At 39.5% G+C, this 23,908-nt stretch overlaps 1 protein-coding gene across 12 annotated transcripts in view; it reads right to left on the bottom strand.

The window, feature by feature from the left end:
- Nucleotides 1-23,547, bottom strand: part of psip1a (PC4 and SFRS1 interacting protein 1a) — a 280,260-nt gene extending 256,713 nt beyond the window's left edge. For 4 of the 12 annotated variants that reach the window (XR_014029854.1, XM_081361205.1, XM_081361203.1 and 1 more), the window contains exon 1: nt 18,191-18,333. The gene's annotated coding sequence lies outside the window, so the exon portion shown is untranslated. Of the gene's footprint in view, nt 1-18,190; nt 18,437-20,165; nt 20,242-23,440 lie in introns of those variants that run through there. The other 8 variants (XR_014029853.1, XM_081361204.1, XM_081361208.1 and 5 more) reach the window with 5 other exon arrangements.
- Between the last annotated feature and the right edge of the window lie 361 nt (nt 23,548-23,908).

The raw sequence follows: 23,908 nt of genomic DNA, 5'->3' as shown, positions 1-23,908 counted from the left end.
TCATGGTTTTGTTTTGTTAACTAAATGTGTATTAAAAGCATTTGCTTTGGTGAAATTACATTTCTTTAATAGCCTAAACCAGGGGCAACTTATATGGCACACGGAGGGGTAATTACTGGCACGTGAGTAAAAGCAAGAGATGTTTAGGCTATGTATTTATTTCCGATTAAGTAGTTACATTGCACATACAGACATTTTGAGGTATTCATTCATTATAGTAAAAGTTCGTTTTAAGTTAGGAGCTATAAATATGATTAAAGTATGAGATTTGAATTATGCAAGTCAGTGAAAGCAATCAGCTCTGAAAGCATGAGCATAGCACACAAAAGTTACTGACAGCTTACAGTTCTGCTATTTGTTGTACTTAGCCGAGAAAAAAAACAAAGTCAATGCTATACATTTCAGAGATATCAAGTATATAAAGCCCTGTTAAACATTCAAGACACATCACAATGACGGTGATACATGTGCAAATTCTGTTAATGCTGTTCGCTTGTGTTTTACATAATGACCACTAGGAGGTGCTCGAGGCATACGTTTTCTTTGATTGGTTTTCCCTGAAGAGATACATTTTGTTGTTGAAAACAAAAGTAAAAGAGTTAAAGGGATACTTCAGGATTTAGCATTAAGCTTTGTATTAGTAGAAAACCTGTAGTATTTTCGAATTACCATGCTTTCCACCCTCATATCCCCCTGAGACAAGAGATTTATGTATTTTTTGTCTGGAAAAAATCCTCCGATGACGCAAAAATCTTCATTTTGCGTCATCGGAGGATTTTCTGGCCAGAGACTAAAGACTACAGCCAGTAGAAGGAGCTGTTCTGCATGTTTTCAGCCCGCCCATAGAGGGTGGGATCTCACTCATTGAATGTATACAGTGTCAGCCGTCTTTCTTTGGAAGCTAAGCTAGCAGGCTCTTGTTCTGTGGAGAAAGCTGAATAGTAGGAGAAAGCTGAGTAAGTAGGGGTTACCATCCTCCTTTTCCCGGACTTGTCCGGCGGGCGAGATCGGTTAAAATGTCCGGGATTCAGCTTTTGCGTTCTGCGGTCGTCATTCATTGTTTACATGCACACCTTTTGTTTCAATCTAACTGAATTCATTCCGATTGGTGAATCTGAATGTAGTGTTTACATGAACGCTAAACAAGTGATCGGTTGATGTGCGTTTTACCATTTGCTAAGAAAATTCCCGCTCCTCCGTGAGAGATGGGAGACCCGGCGCGTCTCAGTAATGACGCCACCGGCCTCGCGCCGTTCTCCCGCGGCCGTCAGCCTCGTCCTGCTCGCCACAGTAAACATGATAACGTTCTCCCGCGGCCGTCAGCCTCGTCCTGCTCGCCACAGTAAACATGATAACGTTCTCCCACGGCCGTCAGCCTCGTCCTGCTCGCCACAGTAAACATGATAACGTTCTCCCACGGCCCTCAGCCTCGTCCTGCTCGCCACAGTAAACATGATAACGTTCTCCCGCGGCCGTCAGCCTCGTCCTGCTCGCCACAGTAAACATGATAACGTTCTCCCACGGCCCTCAGCCTCGTCCTGCTCGCCACAGTAAACATGATGAATGGCGACTGTAGAACGCAAAAGCCGAATCCCGGACATTTTGAACGATCTCTAAATCCCTGGCAAACTCATCACGTTGGCTAGCCTTGTTGTTTTCAACTGCGCACTCTTACCGGTAGGCGTGGCCTCCTAAGGCAGCGAAGCAAGTGCATTCTGGTAGTTGCTGTCTTTCATCCACATAAGCCAAAAATACATTTTCTGGCTTTTCTCAGTCAAAGCTCCAAATAAAAAAAATTCTTAACATTTCTTCTACTTAAATTACCTATTTTAAATACACATTCATCTTCCCAGAGGTGAAGTATCCCTTTAAAGCTGCAGTCGGCAAGTCTGACAGATTGGGTCGATTTAGCCAAAATTTTGAATGTTTACAACTCTCATGCCCCTCCCCCACTACCAGCGAGCACCCTCCCATCGAGGTCGTGCTCGTCAGTGCGTGTGCACCAGATTTTCTGTGAACGCGTCCGTCTCTTCAGCATCGATCAACACCATGGACTCGGAGGTAGGCTGCCCTGGCTAATCCATCCATAGATAGCAATAACCGAGGAAATGGAAGCTTGTTAGTAGATTTTCTCTCCGCCATCATGCTTCGTGCAATCTTCAGGCGTGTCGTGTGCATGTGATATTGCATGTGTGCGCGAGGGAGGGGGGGATCTGTGGCGCGTGCACGACCTGTGATTGACAGTCAGATCTCACACCCCCCTGCGCTGATTGGACCCGATGATCCGGGAGCGGTGGATTTTTAAAAAACAAATAACACGCTCCAGGTGGAGTTAGGGTTTTTTTCTAAAACCATCTTATTTATGTTGTTCTGTCGGATTATAGTGTCGATTTCACTGAATATGATCAAAAAAAAAAATTTTGCCGACGGCAGCTTTAAGGCTGATTTATTCTTCTGCACTGTAGGCTGTAGGCTATGCGGTTTTCATTTATACTTCTGTGTCGTTGTTCGCGTTGATGTGCAATTACACATGCAGAGGGAGCATGTAAACCCAAGGAAGGGGTTCTAGCAGACCAATCACAGCTCTTGCATGCCGTGTAGACTTGATGCGTTGTTAAATTTTTGGAGAGGTGCATGTCAGGGTACGCCATGGGCTACGCGTGCTACACACAGCCTACGACGTAGCTACAGCGTGAGTTCTACGCAGAAGTAGAAATTGGGCTTTACGCACGTTCTGAGAGTTCCGTGCCTTTATTAAATTAAAATCAACACATTGATGATTAATCTTTCATACACCCTTAATTTTTGGAATGTTATTTATTACTTGACCCACCCGAACAGCAGATTACCCGCAACATCCACTTTATAACCATGATCGCACATCACTAGTGTACACAATTTTACAGCATTAAAATGTCAATTTCATTTTGTTAACTAATTGTGTATTAACAGCGTTTGCTGTTAACCTGCGGGCAGATGTCAGTGCACTGAAGCAGTCTTTGTTATTAGTTCAAGTTCAGACGTTGGAAACAATTCCATCGAGGGGAATCAACTCCTTTTAAAGTGCCCCTATTATGCTATTTTAAAGTTTCCTAATGTTGTTTTGGAGACTCCTATAACAGGTTTACATGCATCAAAGGTCAAAAAACGGTTTAATTTTCTCATAACATACATTTGCACATCACCACATTTTCAATGATTCTCAAACGACTCGTCAGATGAATCAGTCTCTCTAAATCCCTCCTTTCCGCGAACTACTCTGCTCTGACTGGCCAGACAGCACAGTCTGTTGTGATTGGTTTACCGCGTACAGCGCGTCTGTCGAAAACAAAAATGTCCATTGCCATAAAAACGTCAGCTCTGCATGTCCTGAGGCTTCCTACACTGTAAACTAAACACAGTAACGAACAATGGCGTCGATTTTAGCATATCAATCCGAACGTGAGTCCGATGATGAAACATTGGAAGAATTCATTCAACCCAAACCTCCCTCGCAAGGACGGATCGAGCAGGACGTTTCTCAGTGATACAGTACTCGGTTTGAGGTACATTGAGATGTTGCAACTAATTCCTCATCACCATTAACAAGTGCATGTCCATCAACAAAACGATTATTTTACTTATAGGCCTACTTATTTATTTACCGAGTATTTTTCTAATTTATTGCAGTGAACATGTGGAAACTGTATCAATAACAGTGCATACATTAGCCGAGCTGTAGCGTGAATGACTGATGTAACATACAGTATCTCACAAAAGTGAGTACACCCCTCACATTTCAGAAAACATTTTAGTACATCTTCTCAAGGGACAATACTATAGAAATGAAACTTGAATAGATTTTAGAGTAGTCAATGTGCTGCTTGTATAGCAGTATATATTTACTGTCCTCTGAAAATAAAATTATTGTCAAAATAGCTGGCAACAAAAGTGAGTACACCCCAAGTGAAAATGTCAAAACTGTGTCCAAAGTGTCAATATTTTGAGTGAGCACCATTGTTATCTAGCACTGCCTTAATCCTCCTGGGCATGGAGTTCACCAGAGCTGCACAGGTTGTTGTTGGGACCCTCTTCCACTCCTCCATAATGACATCATGGAGCCCCACTTTCCGCTTGAGGACACCCCACAGGTGCTCAATAGGGTTCAGATCTGGAGACATACTTGGCCACTCCATCACCTTCACCTTCAGCTTCCACAGCAAGGCAGTTGTCATCCTGGCGGTGTGTTTGGGGTCGTTATCATGCCTTTCGGCCCAGTTTCTGAAGGGAGGGCATCATGTTCTGCTTCAGAATGTCACAGTACATGTTGGAATCCATGTTTCCCTTAATGAAGCACAGCTCCCCGGTACCAGAAGCACTCATGCAGACCCAGACCATGATGCTACCAACACCATGCTTGACTGTAGGCAAGACACAATTTTTTTAGTACTCCTCACCAGGGCGTCGCCACACATGCTGGACACCATCTGAAACCAAACAAGTTTATCTTAGTCTCATCAGGCCACAGGACATGGTTCCAGTAATTCATGCTCATGGACAAATTGCTTTCAGCAAACTGTCTGCAGGCTTTCTTGTGAGCCAGCTTCTGAAGAGGCTTCCTTCTGGAACGACGGCCATGCAAACCGACTTGTTGGAGTGTGCTGTGTATGGTCTGAGCACTGATAAGCTAACCTTCTGCTTCTGCAACCTCTAAAGCAATGCTGGCAGCACTCATGCGTCTGTTTTTTTAAGCCAGCTTCTGCACCTGACGCACAGCACGAGGACTCATCTTCTTTGATTGACCCTTGCAAGGCCTGTTCCGAGTGGAAGCCGTCTTGGAAAACCACTGTATGACCCTGGCTTGTACTGTAACTCAGTTTCAGTGTGTTTCCAATCTTCTTATAGCCTAGGTCAACTTTGTGGAGAGCAACAATTCTAATTCTCAAATCTTTAGAGAGTTCTTTGCCATGAGGAGCCATGTTGAACATCCAGTAGTCAGTATGAGAGAATTGTACTCAAAGCACAAATTTTAACTGCTCTAATACAAGATACATACATTTGTATGGTCCTGTCAAGCAGACAAAAACATGAAAATGATGAATAGGACATGTGGCTTTGCATGATTAAACGACGTACAGCTATTATCACTTAGGGTGTACTAACTTTTGTTGCCAACTATTTTGACAATGGCTGTATGTTGAGTTATTTTCAGATGACAGTAAATATATACTGCTATATAGTGTTGTCACGGTACCAAATTTTCAGTATTCGGTACCAATACCAGTGAAAATCCACGGTTCTCTGTACCAATTTCGGTACCAAAGCTTAATTTAGATTAAATTTACATAATTATATTAAAGTGTATATCACAGTTACAAAGATGGAAACTGTAGTATTAAAAACACTTTACAATAAGATTCCATTTGTTAGATAACATTAGATAAAATGACCTGAATAGTTATATAGTTATACAATAAACAATAGTTATATACTGTCGCAATTATTCTCCTTTAGGGGTTAATTTAAAAATACATTTTTAAAATCAAAAGTTAACATTATTTCTGTTAACATTATTTAATGCACAATGAATGAAGTGAACAAACATGACCAATCAAGTGTTTGTATTAAATAACATCCACAAACATTAATTAATGTTGTAAAAATATATTGTTCACTCAATGTGTTATGTTAGATAACACATTAAGTGATGTTAATGAATGGTATCTTATTGTAGCGTCAGGGCTTAATTTGAGCCGGAACACGCCGGAACATGTTCCGGCACCTCCGACATTGGATCCGGAACCTTTTTTATTGGATCCGGCACCTCCCGTGTCAATAAAATTAATTGCCTAAATGAAATAAAATAAAATTACTGTTTTAGTGTTCAATGTTTGTGACACATGACTTGCGCGCTTGTTGTACGAGTTGAGATTGATGTTAGCCTCGATCGTTTCACTCAGGGGAAAAATGTCAAAAAGACGCTAGACAGTCAGATCCCAAACAAGCAAAAATCGTTTCTGCTGATCAAAAAGGAGACCACGGTGGACACAGTAGCCTAGTATCGACATTATATCTCGTTATTTCGACATAAGGGGACATTCTAATCTGCCACATTAAGCGTTCTTATAATGGTTTTCTATATATGGGAGGAAAATGCTTAACGTGTAAATGCGTTCATATGGGCTCATCTGATTTTTTGTACATAGCATATTTGTCAGGATTTTAGTATCATAATGATTAATAACGCACAATTATCCGTGAACTTGATTTGAACAAATGCCTTTCACTTGTGTGTGCAAAATTTAGAATTAAATTAATGTGCAGAAATGTGTACAAATAGAGAGTATGTAGGCCTACTATGCCGTTGTAGCCATTAAAAAAGCGCATTTAGTTTCATATTTGTTAAAATATTATAATGTTTTTTTTTTTTTTTCATTTATGTTGATTTATGAAAAGTGAACAGCACGACCGAGTAAGATAGGATGCGCAATATGAGACATGGAGCGGGTCAGACATGATTTTGTCCGTTGAAGTTGAAGTTGTTTAGAAAGCCTTTCTTTAAAGTGAATTTCGTTTTGTATAAATTGTATCTTAATTTTAATCAAATTTTCATCAACCATTTGCCTGTAGGCCTATTTATTGAATACGAAACAAATATAACGGAGGCGCCCGCGCGCTCACTTGCATTGCACGTGAACTGCAGCACGAAACTCAGTGTATGCCTCACACAGACATGACAAATACATCAAATACACAAAGCTTGAAATGTCTTTAAACGAAATAATTCAAAACGAAAAAGGAAAAAGGCTCGATTATGTAATCCATTAGGCCTATTTATGTGCATTTCTCTCTATAAGTGCGTTCACACGGAGATGGCGATGGTCAACTTCATCTTTGCAGCTGAGTCGACACTTTTAGAGAAAACACTTATAAAAATCAATACACGCGTCACCGGATTTACAGATGCACGCACACATATTATTTCGAAATAACGAGATATTTTGTTGAAATAACAGTCATTATTATTAATTTATTTGTTCTATCTGTAATAAAATAAATAAATAAATAAACATATTATTAATAATAGCCTACATCTTTTAGAATATTTGATTGAATGCTGAATGTTATTTAAGTAGCCTACTTGTTCAATTTAATAAAATTAAAACTTTAATTGTGATCATTAACATAACTGAATATTAAATATTTAGTGGCCAAGTTTTGCGCAGCTCCCCGTCAATGATCTATCTATAGCACCCACTCAGCTGGCGCTGTCCCTGCAGAGAAGCTACGTAGGCAGTGTAATTATTATTATTATTATTATTTTTTTGTTCCGTTACCTCCAACCCCCGTTTTGAGTCGCAGGATCCACCCCCCCTCTGCGCTCCGGGACCTCCCACTTTACAAATTAAGCACTGCGTAGAGATAAAACGTGTTTTATTTGACTTGACTGTACTTTATTTAATCCAAAACTGCATTCATATTTAATTTTAAAAGGGCTTTTTAAACCTAGGAGTTATCCAGCCAAGAATAAGACTAGAACTGCTTTTCTGACGGACTGATATTAATGACGGCTTTTTATTTCTCATCTCCATAAATATATCTAGTAGTAAAGCTAATGCAAGGGCTAGAATTTGAAATATATATAGCCATTTGAAATAACGAATCTGCACGCGCAAAAACATCAGCACCACATCAGCAGCACCGCCGGTCGCCATGTCTCAGTGCTTTTATGAAGAGGACGCAACTGCACGCGCATCAAGTACCGGGTTTGAGAAAACCTGGTACCGTGACGTTTAAAAAAATTTAGTACCGACTTGGTACCGAAGTACCAGGTCTTTTGACAACACTACTGCTATACAAGCAGCACATTGACTACTCTAAAATATATCCAAGTTTCATTTCTATAGTATTGTCCCTTGAGAAGATGCTGAAATGTGAGGGATGTACTCACTTTCGTGAGATACTGTAAACGTGGGTAAAACAAATCTTGCTCCATGCTTAATCTTTCCTCAAAGTAGTGAGAACGACAGCCAATCTGCATTAATATACACAGTTTTAGGTAACAGTGGCCCACAACTGATCAGCAGAAGTACTTCAGTAAGACAGTAATGTGAGTTAGCCAGAAGCAGGAGACCTACACAATATAAAACTCAAAACTAAGTATTTTGAACACCATCTTTCAAGAGCAAGCGGTTTACGAATCCTGGATTAAACTGCATCCTGGATTTGAGAAGTAGTCGTCAGTGAAATAAAGGGAACACAGCAAAAGTTTAGGATTATACTGCTGTGGTAACGTGGTGAAGATGAATTTTAACCACTGATTCTTCACATGCTCCTCCTTGGGAAGTGAAAAAACTGGCTTTACCTTCACATTGTAGAGCACAGTGTCTTCTCGACATGATGCTTTTCAGCATTCACAGGAATCAGCTGCCGGTTTGAGGGCGTTCAAGTTTTCCCTGGTGTCTGCGCGCACAATATGCTAATGTTTTGTCTTGACGTCACAACGAAACGGCTTATGACTCGTTTGAAAAATGATTCATTTAATTGACTCAGAGTCGACTCTTACTTTTGAAAGACAGTAACTTTACATAAGGTACACTTTCAGATTTAAAACTTTGCAGGATGTTTTCAATTAACTTATGGCGCTTTTCCATTACCAGTACCAGCTCAACTCAACTCGAGTTGACTCGTCTCATCTCGGCTCGCTATTCGCTCCGTTTTCCATTGCAGATAGTACCTCCACAATAGTACCTGGTCATCATAGCGACGCCGCAGGAAACTGCCGTGACTTAATCTTCTACGCAACACACACCCGCTACCCACACACACAGGACAATGGAGGAAATCGAGTGTATGCTGTTTTTGGATGTTTTTGTTTTTGCTGTTTTTTATTCAGGATACTCCGTATGGCACGTGCAATGATGACGCAGAGAATAGTGACGATTCTCTCTGACCAATCAGCAGTCTGCCGTGTTTTCACGTCACATTTTAGTATCGCCTCAGCTCGCTTAGAACCTCGCCGGAGGTGATACGAAAAAAAGTACCTGGATGCAGGTACAGGTACAACTTTTACACAGTGGAAAATAGGGCTGAACGATGTTCTGTTTTAACATCGACATCGCGATGTGCGAATGAGCGATAGTCGCATCGCCGGAACATGCGATGTGAAGGGTAATAGCACCCATAGTGTATTAAGAGAACGGTTGCAACAGGGTAGCACACAGTAAACACGAGTATGTTGTATGGCTTTTTGCTGGGGTGACATACACGTTCCGCGTGCCTGCACAGTGATTGTGCAGGCACTCACCACGCTCACTGTGACAGCCAACATTCACGGCAATCCTATAGCTAAAAAGGGGCGACGAAGAGGATCCGCCGCAAAAAAATAAATAAATAAATGAAGTCAAAATCAGCTGTTTTGGACTATTTCGTCTACAAAAAGGAGGATGTTGACCAAAAAGAGGTACTGTGCTGGAGTGTTATAAAGTTTTGGATGGTTGTCTTTTTTAAAAAGTCTTTTATTTTTCGTGTTCGCATTTATGAGGAAAAAATAATGTTACGTGACCGTTCTCTATTACGGACGTGACCGTTATAAAAGCGGCACCAAAACTGCTTTAAAACTTTCACAGAGACCTCAAACAGAAAGCACAAAGCCTTTCTTTAAAGCGAATTTCGTTTTGTATTAATTGTATCTTAATTTTAATCAGTGTTTCATTATCCAATTTCCTGGATTTAATAAATAAAAAGTAAATATAGCAGACATAATCACGACACAGAGGCACCAGCGCCTGAACTGGAGATTAAGCTATCATCCATGAACCGAAACTCAGCGTATAAGGTAGCCTACTCGCCTTACACACCTAAAAAAAAAAAAAAAAAAAAATAGAAATATATCTATTATCTACAGAAATCTCTACTTTTAAACAGAACCATTCAAAACAAAATAAAACTACGTAATCCGTATGAAAAGTGCATTTCTCTCCTGCGCGATCACTACTGCGAAGATCGCGAGTCAGCAGGGCTCCAGACTGCGACCAAATGGTCGCATTTTGCGACCAAAATTTGAGAGTGTGCGACTGAATTTTACACCCAGTCGCACATGTGCGACCAGTAATTTATTTTTTTTTATTTTTTCACTTTAAACGTGGAAGGGGCGTGAATGTGTGGCAGGCCAATGAGTGTGAGAAGAATAGGGAATGGCCACTGTAACTGGCTAATGTGTGGAGGGGGAGGGTCCTAGAGATAATCGAGCGCGCGTAAACGTCCGTGGGAAGGAGACGGAGACAAATATCAATGTCACGGACAGACACAGTCGGATGATGATGATTCAGAGTCAGAGGTTTGTAAGGTGATAAAAGCCTGAACCCACTATTTTCGGGAAGACTGGCTACAAGAATTCAGCTGGTTGAGGTACTGTAAGGAGATGAACTCCATGAACTGCTAATGTTGCAGTCGCTACCCCAGAACTGCGGGGAAAACGAAGTTTGCAGACAGTGCAGGCACTTCGCAGTTTAAACACTCAATCTCAGCCTCAAGCATAGAGTGTGCCGTGACATGTTAATAAATAAAAACAAAATGAAAGTGGAAAAAAAACTGCGGTACTCAGCACTCATTCTGCTTCACAGACCGTTTAATAGTTCGAACCAATAATAGACAGCGCAGAGCTCCTCTCGCCAGTCGCGGGCCGATCGCGATCACGCGAAACAGTTACTGTACATTGTGGAGATCCCGTGAAGAAATCCATTGAGTTCGCGACAGAATTAATAACATTGCTGCGAGATCCAGTGAGAAACATTCAGATTTGACGCAGAATTTTCTGTTATAAACCATATCAGATCAAACAGCGCTGACGTGGAAACCAGGAGAAACATGTGCAATGAGCGAAGTAATAGAAGGCTTTAGGTCCACAGATCAGCAACATTCACCTTGGATTTACTGTAGTAACACTAATTGTAACTATGGTATACTGTGGTTATAACAGTAGCCTACACATATTTTTCCAGCACTTCAAAACTATATTATCATATTTAAATGTTATTTTTTAATGTGTTGACCAAAACATTTTTTGTTCATCCTTTAAAGATTGTACCTATTTATAAAACTAAAAGTTTCAAGAAGTAGGAAAACTCACACTTATTTAAAAAAAAAAAAGCAAAAAGATAAAGATTAAATTACTATTGTAAACATAGCTGCAGAGGACGCTTACTGGCTATTTTCACTCCCTAATATCTATTTTGTCACTCATTTTGCTTTTGAATTAATATTAAGACATTATGAATGATAATAATTAAAGTTAACTTTATCTATACACCTCAAATTAAGCTCAGTGCTTTGTCATCCCACAGTGCTACCAAATACGTTCTGTAGAACTTAGTGCCTCTGCCCTCAAATGTTAGTCTGGAGCCCTGTGAACTTAAAATAAAACTGCACATTCTAATTTCTGTACGTTAAGGCTATTTATTCTCAAAGCATTTGTCAGTAATACAGTTATTTTGGGGGGAAATGTGAATAATTGCATTGCAAGGTGATTTAAGGTGTGCCCCTAAATTTTCTGCTTGCGCTCCTAAAATTTTAAGTCAGGGGCTACAGCGCTCCTAATAAAAAAAGTTAGTCTGGAGCCCTGGTCAGTATTGTCAACTTCATCTTTACAGAAAATACTTGTTTATTAATAAACAATTAAAATGTCTCATTGTAATATTTTACAAATTCATAATCATTACTTTTGCTGGTTCTTTGTGACAGCTTTTAGGTGCCGTTTACATGAACGCGTCACTGCATCAGCACCGAAAACAGAGAGAGAGAGAGAGAGAGAGAGAGAGAGAGAGAGAGATTTTTTTTTTTTTACTTATTTTGAGGAATTATAGCCTAATGAACAACAAACATCTGTTAAGAGCGCCGCCACGTTGGATTGCGTAGAACGTTCACCAAATTCTGACAGAAATATGTTCTAATTTTGGAATAAAATATTATGGCCTTCACTTGTAATGAAGCTTGCTTATTATTGAAATTATTAATATCATGGAATGGTAATTATTGACTTTAGCCTGGATTGATGTCTCGCAATATCGCAATATATATCGTTGGGAAAAAAATATCGCAATGTAATTTTTTTTCCAATATTGTGCAGCCCTAGTGGAAAACCAAACAAAGGTGAGTCGAGCCGAGGCGAGCTGGTACTGTGTAGTGGAAAAGCGCCATTAGAGCTATGTTACACACTACATGAAAGGTCATTTTCAAAAATCCATAATAGGGGCCCTTTAAAGAGGCTATTTTAGTTCAACAGAGCTAATCATTAATTCGCCTCTAGCTCATTAAGGCCCTGTCCTAATGCAGGGCCTTAATGACGTATGACGTAATGCCACTTTGACTGTCGGGAAGAAGTCTGCAGTGGCTCGCACCAGTGCAGGCTCGGCAAAAATGCGGTGTTTGGTGTTTTTAGCCCCCAACGGCACCTTCCAGGCAGCGAGGGGATGGGTAGGTTTAGGGTTAGCTGCCTGGAAGGAGCCATTGGGGGCTAAAAACACCACTGAGCCAAAAGTGCGCATAACGACTGCAAAGCACCCTCGCGAGCGCCCTTCTGAAAGTCTCATGGACTTTACGGACACGCACACACAGCAGCCATTGTAAGTCCACAAGACTGAAAGCTCATAAGAAGTGTGCCATTTGGGACAAGGCCTAATATTTGGCTTGTTCAACTTGAAGCAGCGCTGCACAGACCGATGCAGCCTTCCGTGTGACATCAAAGTACCACAAGAGCAATTCAAAAGCATATGGAGGCATCTGCTCTCCAATCGCTCCGTACTTTGATGTCATTCACTGATCGGTCTCTGAAGTGCTGCTTCAAGTCGTACAACAAGCCTAGTGACTGGAAGGAAGTCTGACTAATTTCAGCGAACAGATCAACTAGATCATTCATTGAAGCAGTTCAAAAAAACGATTCAGCGGTTCTTTTACGTCATGCGCAAAGACGTCACTAGAACGTATTTCTAACAACTAATTGTCAAGTTACCATTAATTATATAGCACTTTATGTAATACAGATTGTTTCAAAGCAGCTTTACAGTGATAACAGGAAAAAAGTAAATAGTGCCATTGTTCAGCTGAAGTCAGTTCAGTGTTGATTCAGTTCCATTGTAAAGATCAATTAAATAAATGAATTTCATCTATTAAGCAGTTCTTCAGAAAATAATGCGGTCATCGTTCAGCTCAGTTCAGTTCTCATCCAATAGTATCAGTGCAGTCAGATCAATAATATTGTTGAATATTCAGTGTTACGGCACTGAAAAATTTAAATAAACCATATGTGAACGCATAATGCTGATTATTGCCTTTCATTCACTTACAGGTTAATGGTGTTTGTTGTCAATGTTTCATTCTGTGATCCTGCATATGCATATATGCCTGACAAATAATTAGTAGCAGGGCTGCCAACTTTTGAGTTTAGCTTGATTATGGGGGGGGTTGGGGGAGTGTAAAAAAAAATCTTGCATCACAATAAGTGTATTGTGATTGTGAAAACATTTTAGTAACTACACAGAATTTTTGGTTTAGATAAATATCAGGTACACAAGATTTGTACAATAAAATGTACAAATATGTACAAAAAAACAATAAAAAAATTACAATGAAATGCTAGTGTTTTTATTTATTTATACTTTTTCTTTCTATCACCCAATGATAATTCTGAAAGAAAATGTGTCGAGAGCACAGATCAGTGTTCGAGAGTCTACTGTTGCTATAGTAACGAACAACTTCCACGCGCATCTGAGTGACAGATAAACTGTTCACTCTAATTTCAGTTTTGTTGTTGTTGTTTATGTTGTGGTTATTTCAGTATAGAGTTTGCCTCCTAGCCTGGGTTTCCCCATACTGCCTTGCTCGCAGCGCGATTTTATTCACGCTGCTAGGCAGTCTGGACACCATGGACAAGATTTTCCCCTGAAAAAGGGAACCAATCACAGAACGGGGAGGGAGCAGCAAGACGATGACGACACCGAAGCAGTTTTTTATATCTATGGATCCAACATGGCATCAGACTCGACGTTACTTTCTACCCTCATGTTTATCTTTCACAAACGGTAATATTCGCTAAACGCCATCGTGTACAAATAAATCTTTGACCCATCGTCTTTTTCCTCGTCGAATTTTTTTGTTACTCTACATACGTCATCAGGTATAATTGAAGCGATTGGCTATGAGCTACGTACAGGTGCATTTGATAGACATTCATAGCGCCCAATAAACGGCTCTGGGCATTCGTAAACCACGCCTCAAATACGAGAAAATGAACACGTGGTTCCCAGACCAAGTCTCAAATGAGACTTGGTCTGACGTTAGCCAGGCTATTTGCTTCCCATATTTTGTGCAAAAGCATACAGTTAAAGTAAACTTTAGCATTCAACTGAACTGTGCACATGCATTTTGGACATGACATTTCTTGTTCCATCCATGCAATAATGCACATTGTTGAGTTGAATGAGTGGTTATTTGTTTTTGTTTTTTCAAATAGTGTATTTACTGCTGTACTATGGGCTATGACCCATTTCAGGGGCAGCCAAAATTACAATTTAAAATCTATCAGAGCTATAGAAATGTATCTTCATATTAGAAATAAAGCTTCATATTATGAGAAGGCTACTTTCTGCGCACTTTATATTCTGTGGTAACAGCGAGATTCGATTCCTCCAGTCTTAAAAAAAAAAAAGAGAATTGAAAAATAACTGTGAGGAATAGATTCTTGGAATTGACTCCATCAATTCCAGAATCGGGAATCAGAGTCGAATCCAAAAATTTCGGAATAGGCCTATTTCACAAAATGGCGACCGAGACCGGAAGTAGGGTAGCGATACTTCCGGTCGCGCCGCCACCCGCTACGATCGCCATTCATTCTCAAAATGGACTGTGAACAGCTTGTTTTCTCTGTCATTAATATATCTGACAAAAGTAAGAATAGCAGATGTTGTCCGTTTTGTTGATAGTTTTCGGGGAGCTGTGACAAGATCGAAATTGGACAAAGGTTTCAAATTATTCTTGACGTTTGCTTACATAAAAAAAAAAGTTACATTCATTCAAATGGCATGACACTTGTTGACTAAGCTCACACTTACTATAGCTAAACAAAATAAATAAATAAATTGAAATGATGTCTGATTGTGGGCTATGTTTGAAATCTAGTGGCTTCTGTTAAAATTTCATGTTAAGTGTTAGTTTGTCCCGGAGATTGCAGCAATATTCCACTAGTGACTAGATTATGGCTCATTTTTCATGTTACCACCATGAATGAAACTAAGAATTGTACATCTTTACAGTGAATTTGACCTAACGTTGGTAGTAGGTCTAATAATGAAATTAAGGCAAATAATAAAAAGATGGTTAGACTAAAAACATGAATTAAGTGAGTGATATTACATGTTTTAAAACATCATGATGTTACAAAATCACATTTTACTGTCGGGTCCCCTTATGAAAAGAAAATATATTTCCTTATATATGAATGATCAATATATTAAATGGTTTAACAGTACATTTGAATATATACAGAATAATATATTGTGTTAATATTACAATATATTGAATAATACATAAACACAATTTCATATATTTAAAAATGTGAGAATATATTTACTAATATATCATAATTTATGTAATTTTATATTCAGTAATACACTTCATAATATATACAGTTCTCAGTCGCTACGAGAGTATACGCCGGATTTCCGTCAATATCAGGGTTCCCCCTGTCCTTATATCTTAAATTCACTGTTCATAATTTTAAGGCTGTAAATATGCTTACATTTCTCAAATAGTGTAATAAATGTCTTAATTTTAGTTTGAATGGGAAGGACGAGGTGTAGGCTTTTCACCCTGCTTAGGGGGATGTGATCAAAGCCTGGCGTTCTGCTATCACTCCGCTCCCAATCCACTCCGGGTTTTCCAGTCCCGCTCACGGAAAAACGGCTCCGTGTTCACTCATTTTAAAGAAAGTTACAGAAAATTTGCCAACAGTTAATAATAATAAATAAAAGTGCATGACGTGCAAATCAGATAACAATCAAGAGCAATATAAACATGTTTAGTCAGAGCATCACTCCCGAACCGGCATCAACACTCCATTTTTTTAACATCTGCTTCCTCCTCCACACCACGGACACGTCTTTTTGCCGTCTGTGTCTGGCGTGATTTAACTTCTCCCCAGTTGTTCCATGAAAACCTGCAAAGCACGGCCTGCGGTGTAAGGTATCTACGACCGGACTCTCGTAGACTCGTAAGTTACACGGACTTCATCCTCCGTGAAGTGCTTAACACACAAAAAAGTGCCCAAATCCAGCACTTTTTCAACATTTCGTCACAAGGAAAGCTGTGCAATTATAAATAGGGCTGTTTCTTCTATGAGTGCAAACATAAAAAGGTACGCAACAGGACTGGCCGCTTTTAGTCTCCGCATTTGTCCTCCGACTGCTACTGCTAGCGCTTTCACCGGAAAAGAGTTTACCCTACTTCCGGTCTCGGCGGCCATTTTTGTGAAATAGGCCTATTGAACACAAACAGCACTAAGTACACCTGGCTGCAGCCAGCAGAACAGGACGGGGCTTACAGGCATACATGGTAGGAAATGTGTTCGCATTCTGTGTAGGAAGGTGTATAAGTCATTCAAATCTATATGATATGGAAAATCTGTGCAGTTTTACAAAGCCTTTATTATAATGCGTGGTAGAAAAAAACATTAGCTTGTATCTCGCAATGTCCCTGAAATGATTGTTTAGCTAAATTAAGCTGGTCTTTAGCCTATGGAGCTGTCACAGGATGAACAAACGACTTTCATGTGGTGAGCAGGACAAGGCTGAGGGCCATGGGAGAACGGTGCGAGGCCAGTGGCGTGATTGATAATGAGTGACAACAAAATGCACCGGTCTCGTATCTCTCACGGAGGAGCGAAGCATAAAGGAGGAGCGACGACGAAGGACGAAAGAGGCCAGGCCTGGATTTTTGTTGTGTTGTTTGTTTTATTATGTGACAGCAGTCACCCGTGAGGGGCTGCTGTCTATTACTTTCGTTTTGTATTTATTTTAATTTATTATTAAAGTCTTTAAATGTTCGCTGGTTCCTGCCTCCTCCTTCCCACAACAACTAACCGTGTTACATTCTGTTTCTGGTAGACTGCATAGCATAGATTCAGACTAAGGATGTGACAGGACAAAACAAAACAAAAGAACAAATCTGAATGAGAGGTGAATTAGCAGACTGCATAGCCTGAAGACCCAGCTAAGCAATTTATTAATAATTTCTCTTTGTCATAATTTGGCCTTGGCTGCATAATGGTGTTTTCTTATTAGACGTGATAAACATTAGCCTATTTCACACCTATGTTTCACATCTCCTTTTCAGCTCCTCAACGGCTGCAAGCGGACACTCTCGCCGATCGGTTACATCCAGCCGCAGCCGATGTCAAACACAGCTAATGCCATGAAGTGAAACGACAGAAATGCAAGTGGTGTTTCACTGCAGAGTCAAATGACATCCAGCTCCACTTCTCTGGACATCTAATTGGGTTGAGTTGTGGGTTGGATTATGGTGTGGTTGGATATTCTAGCTCCATCCATTAGGCCCAAAGTACATTCGCTCCTCCTTGCTGGACGTCTAGCGAGGGGGATCTAGACGTAAGATTCACCCATTTGCTCTGCAGTGAGAAGCCTCTCCTAGGTATGGCTATTGTAAAACGAGTTGCAAAATCATGTAAAAAAAAAAATAATAAAAAAAAAAATAATAATAATAATCTGTTGCAGAAATGAAATAGGAACAAAGTTCTTAAGCTTGTTTTACAGCTGTCACTGATTTTTGGAAATCATTATATATTTATCTTTGCACTACTTTATTTTGCAATTATTTGTTTTTGTTTGCAAAAACGAATTATTTATTTATATATTTATGTGTTTATTTTTTTATTTTTTTGCTCAATACTTAAACGCGTCGCATAGCACTTAAACCGCTCGTAAAATAAGGCCCCGACACCGATTAAACTCATTTTACACTGATATGACTGTTGCCATGGATAATTACTGTGAAATCACGTCACTGGATACACTGTATCTAAAGAATTATCAATACACACGAGTAACACGTAGGCCTATATGTTCTAACTCTGTATCGACACAACAACGTGACTACATAATCCATGAACATGTTTTGGACATCTCGAAACGTCTTTATGTACCTCATTAAATGTATGTCTTTTTTTTTTTTTTGTAAATACCGTGTTTATTCAAAGCTTCCCCCACCGAATCAGCGTGTTCGTCTTTCTTTTTCTTCTTCTTCTTCTTCCTCTTCTTCTTCTTCTTCTTCTTCTTCTTCTTCTTCAAGTCTTCTTCTTCTTTGTAACGTTTAATGACGGGTGGCAACCAGCATTATGGTGCATTACCGCCACCTACTATGTTGGAGTGTGGGCCAGAGATTTCCTTCCCTTGATGAAAAATAAATAAATAAAAATAATAATAGTAATAATACTAATAATATTTCCTTCTCCTAAATTCTATTAACCAATCCAGTTTCTCTCAAATAACATAATAACTTCCCTACCTCAATATCAAAAACATTTATTAAACTTAATTCTTCCTGTTCAAGCTTTCTACTTTCCTCCTTTAACACTTCCCGCTCTCGAGAGAATTTTTGACAGTGAAGAATTACATGCTCGACTGACTCCTCTATTTGGCAATGATCACACATTCCTGAAGGGTGCTTATTTATTAAGAACAAAGTTTTATTAAGCCTAGTATGACCTACCCTTAGCCTTGTCAAGATGTTCTCCTCTTTATTATTTCTTCTGGCTATCCTTCCTGTACCCACATCTTGCTGTAATATATAGAGATGTCGCCCTGTGTTTCCTGTATCCCAACTGTTCTGCCACTCCTTAATGATGTTTCGTTTAATTACTCCTTTAGCTTCAGACTTACTGAGTGGAATGCACAAGATCTCCTCCTGCATCAGAGCCTGTTTTGCTAATGCATCCACCTCTTCATTTCCCTTAATCCCTCTGTGTGCTGGGATCCACATAAATGTTACCTGCATGTTCATATTTGTAATTCTGTACAATGCTTCATAGATCTCATTTACTATATCTTGTCTGCTGTTAGATGTAAATGACTGCAGTGACATTAAAGCAGAACATGAGTCTGTACATAAAATAACTTTTTTAATTTGTAATTCTTCTACCTTCTGTAAAGCTGTTACAATTGCCAACATCTCGACTGTATACACTGATAGATGATCTGAAGTCCTTCTCTTACCAGAAACATGCAATGTAGGAATACTAAAACCAAAACCTGCTTTCCCTGTATTAGGATCCTTGGATCCATCTGTATATATTTGTACATATGTTTGATATAGTGTTTGTAATCTATCTTCTACCAGAACTGCAATATTTCCAAATCCTTTTTGACCCTGTATTTTTCCCAGAAAATATAAATCTACTGACACTGATGGAAACAACCAAGGTGGTGTCACTGATAATGGCACTGTCGGGATATATCCACCTTGATTTAATGTCATATTTCCAGCTATTTCCTCACATCTCCATGCAAAGCATCCCCGTTTAGCTCTTTCACTCTCCCAACATGGGAGAAGTATCTTAGTTGTAGGATGCCGATCCCCAGAATGTCCTTGCAAATTTATCCAGTAGTGCATCATTAACTGCTTACGTCTAATGTGCAGCGGCATTTCCCCCATCTCAACCTGAAGAGCAGCCACAGGAGTTGTTTTCATAGCCCCACAGCATAGTCTTAGAGCTTGAGCTTGCACCACATCCAACTTCTTTAATGAAGTTTTTGCTGCCGATCCATACGCAATACACCCGTAATCTAATACCGATCTTATCAATGCTATATACACATTTTTACTAGCAGCCCTACTTGCCCCCAATTCTGACCCTGTTAAGCATCTCATCACATTTAGTATCTTTTTACACTTGGTATTTATCCTTCTGATATGCTCATTCCATGTTAACTTATCATCAAACCACATACCCAAAAACCTAAAAACTTTTACTTGCTCTATATCTTGCCCATACATCTTTACCTGCGCCTCAACCCCTCTCTTTCTAGTGAAAATTACTGTCTTGGTTTTCCCAATTGCAAACTTGAATCCCCATGCAATTGACCATCTCTCCACCACATTAATTGCCTCTTGTATTTTACCTTTAATATGATTAATGTTCCTTCCCCTTTTCCATAAGGCTCCGTCATCAGCAAACAGTGACTGTCCGATATCCCCCTGTACTTGTGAAAAAACATCATTAATCATTATAGAAAAGAGTATAGGGCTAATAACACTGCCCTGAGGAGTACCGTTCTCTACAATGTATCTTCTTGAAACAGCTGTCCCAATTCTTACTTGTATACTTCTCTCATCCAAGAATCCCTTAATCCAATTATATATCTTACCTGCTATTCCTATCATTTTTAATTTTATCATTACTCCCTCCTTCCAAACCATATCGTAGGCTTTTTCTACATCAAAGAACACTGCCATTACAGATTATTTATTAACTTGAGCTTTCCTTATCTCTGTTTCCAAACACATAACAGGATCCATCGTTCCTCTACCTCTCCTAAATCCACTCGGATGAGGTGATAAAATTCCTCTACTTTCCATATAAAAGGATAATCTATCTGTAATGATCCTTTCCATTATTTTTCCTACATGTGACGTAAGTGCTATTGGTCTGTAATTCATTGGGCTTGACACATCTTTCCCTGGTTTCCTGATAGGAATAATTACTGCTTCTTTCCACCCAGCTGGCAATTTCCCTAACTCCCATACTTTATTATAAAACCCCAGCAACTTTGTAGATGCTAAAACACCTAAATGTTCTATCATTACATAACAGATATCATCTTTACCCGGAGATGTTAATCCGGATCTTTTTATTGCCCTTCTCATTTCTTCCATTGTAATTGGCGCATCCATTGTACTGTTACTATCCTCCCTTCTTTCTAGTAAATCTCCATATGCTAATCTTGTCATTGTCCTTCCTCTCTTACCCTCCTGCGTTAAGTTATCGGAACTATGAATAAGAGTAAGTGCCTTCGCTATCATCTCTGCCTTCTCCTGATCAGACACTGCTGCTTCCTCCCCCATCTTCAATATTGGATACTTCCACTCCCTTCTAATTCCTCGCATACTCTTAATCATGTTCCACACATCTCCAACAGGTGTTGCTCTACCAATTTTGTTACAGAAAGTCTGCCAGCTTTGCTTTTTTGCTTTTCGTATAATTTTCCTAACCTTTGCTTGTGTTTCTTTATATTTAATCAAATTATGAAAATTATGGGTTCTTCTTAATAATCTGAGTGCCTTATTCCTTTCTTTCACTATTTTCCCACACTCCTCTGTCCACCAGGGAACTACCTTTCTTTTAATTTTCCCTTTGCTTTTAGAGATCGATTCTTTGGCAACTTGTAGTATTGTTGTTCTAATATTTTTATCAATCACCTCTATTTCCTCATTTAGATCTATTTTATCCATTTCTATCTCACACATATATTTAAATCTTTCCCATTTTGCACTACTAAATATCCACTTCCCCACTAATTCCCTTTGATTCTTATTTATTTCCAATAAAACACTACACCATACTGGAAAATGATCACTGCCTACCGATGATTCTTCAGATAGATCCCACTCACATATTCCCGCTAAATTCCTAGAAACTAAAGTTAAATCTAATGCTGAGGTGTTCCCTGTATGCACATCCATTCTAGTCCCTCTCCCATCATTTAAACAAACCATATTTCTCTCTTCTAGCAAACCTTCTATAACCTCACCATTAGCATCTGTTCTTACTCCTCCCCATAACGTACTATGTGCGTTAAAGTCACCACATACCACCACCTTGCTACCATCCATCCCTACTATTTGTGTTATCTTCCCCAAATCTAATTTCCTACAAGGATTATAATAATTTATAATTACACACTCTCCCTCATTTGTCCATATCGCTACACTAACAAATTCTTGTTCTTTCCCCCCTACACTCACTTCTCTGAATGAAATATCATTTCCAATAAATGTAGCACATCCTCCCCCTACTCCATCCCCCCTATCACACCTTACAGAGGCATATCCATCTAACCTAAATTCTAAATTTGATCTCAACCAAGTTTCCTGTACACAAATAATGTCTGGTTTATTGGGAAGATCATCAATGTACTTTTTGAACTCCTGTCCATTGGCCATCAAGCTCCTAGCATTCCATTGTAGCAAGAGGACCATTATTAATACTATCCAGTCCCTACTTGCTCCTGGCTTGCTTGACTGCTTAACTCATTCCTCACCTCCTCCCACGTCATCTCCCTGATATCTAGGTGATGAACTGCTGCTTTTACGATTATTTGTATTCTCTCCATTTTAGATTTCACCTCCATAGTTGCATTTATCACCCCTGCTATGAAAGTGACTAACTTCTTTAGATCAACCATTACTATCCCCTCCTTTGCCTGGTCTGGTACTTTTGTATTTTGTCTTTCAACTCTATTTCTTTCATCACTATTACTAACCATTTTCACAGCTTCTGCATATGAGATCTTATTTTGAATTTTAGCTCGTTGTACTTCCATTTCCCTTCTCATCACCTCACATCCACCGTAAGCCACACTATGACTACCCCCACAATTACAACATTTTGGTTGCTCGTGATTACAATGTCCATACTCATGATCTTCTCCACATCTTGCACACCTTCTTCTGCCTTTACATGTTATTGCTGTATGTCCAAACCTTTGACAGTTACAACACCTCATTGGCTTTGGAACATACTCTCTTACACCATAACTCAAAAATCCTAGTGTTACATTCTTTGGGAGCACTTCCTCCTCAAACTCCAGAATCACAAGCTCACTGTCCTTCCTCACTCCATCCCGAGTTATCTGCATCCTTCGAGCTCCTTTTAGATTTCCTCCTTTAAGATTTGCTTTGATTTCCTCCATTGTAACCCCGATTGGTAGCCCCCATATCACTCCCTTATTCCACATGTTTCCTTTTTCACTTTGACTTGTGCTTATTACTTTAAACCTCCCAATTTCTTTGATCCTTCCAGCCCGCTCTCTCTGTTCTTCATTTTTACATCCGATCATTAGATTACCATCTCTCAACACCTTGGCTACTACAATATCCCCTATCTGGTTTCTCAATACAGTTGTTAACTTCACCGGACTTATTGACGAAATTCCCCTCTCCTCACCAAATCTCAAAATGATTTTAAACTCCAACGTTAGTCCTTCCGTACCTTTTTCTTTTATTACTTTCCCATTATCCTCATTACTCCTCACCCTCTTTGTACTGATCCCAGCAAAAGTATTTCCTCTTTTGTCCCTCTTTCTTTCACCTTCTTGACTTATATCCATACTTCCCTCACTATCACCCATATCAGTGTCCCCCCACTCTGACCCATTCTCAACATAGTTGTGCCTACCCGCTGCCTTCTTCAGCTTCTCCATTATTTTCAGTTGACCTCTTTCCAAACTCCAACTTCCAGACGCCCCTTTCTCCAGCTTCTTCTTCAAGTTCTTCCTCTTCTTCTTTTTCTGCGGCGGATTGCAGACAAGTGTGCATTACCGCCATCTATCACCCAAATGGACCACTGACACTCTGCCTACAATCTCCTGATTTACCTTACTTCAGGGGCGTAGAATTTAGTAGGGACGCTATGGACGTGTCCCTACAATATCCAGTGACACTGATATGTCCCTAGTCGCAATAATTTCGATCAAAACTTAAAATATATATAACCACTGTTGTCCGGTTGTGTCTTGTGTTTTTTTATGTATTATGGTTATTATTTAATCAGGAAACATCTTATTTAGATTAAAATCTCTTTCTGATCGTTCAGAGAAAATGCGCAATTCATTGTACACAAACGGTTAATATATATGAGCCTGCT

This window comes from Scardinius erythrophthalmus (genome assembly GCF_964197995.2).
Source record: "Scardinius erythrophthalmus genome assembly, chromosome: 3".
NCBI lineage: Eukaryota > Metazoa > Chordata > Actinopteri > Cypriniformes > Leuciscidae > Scardinius > Scardinius erythrophthalmus.
Note: the sequence above shows the minus strand (reverse complement) of the source record. Positions and strands in the feature narration are given on the sequence as shown.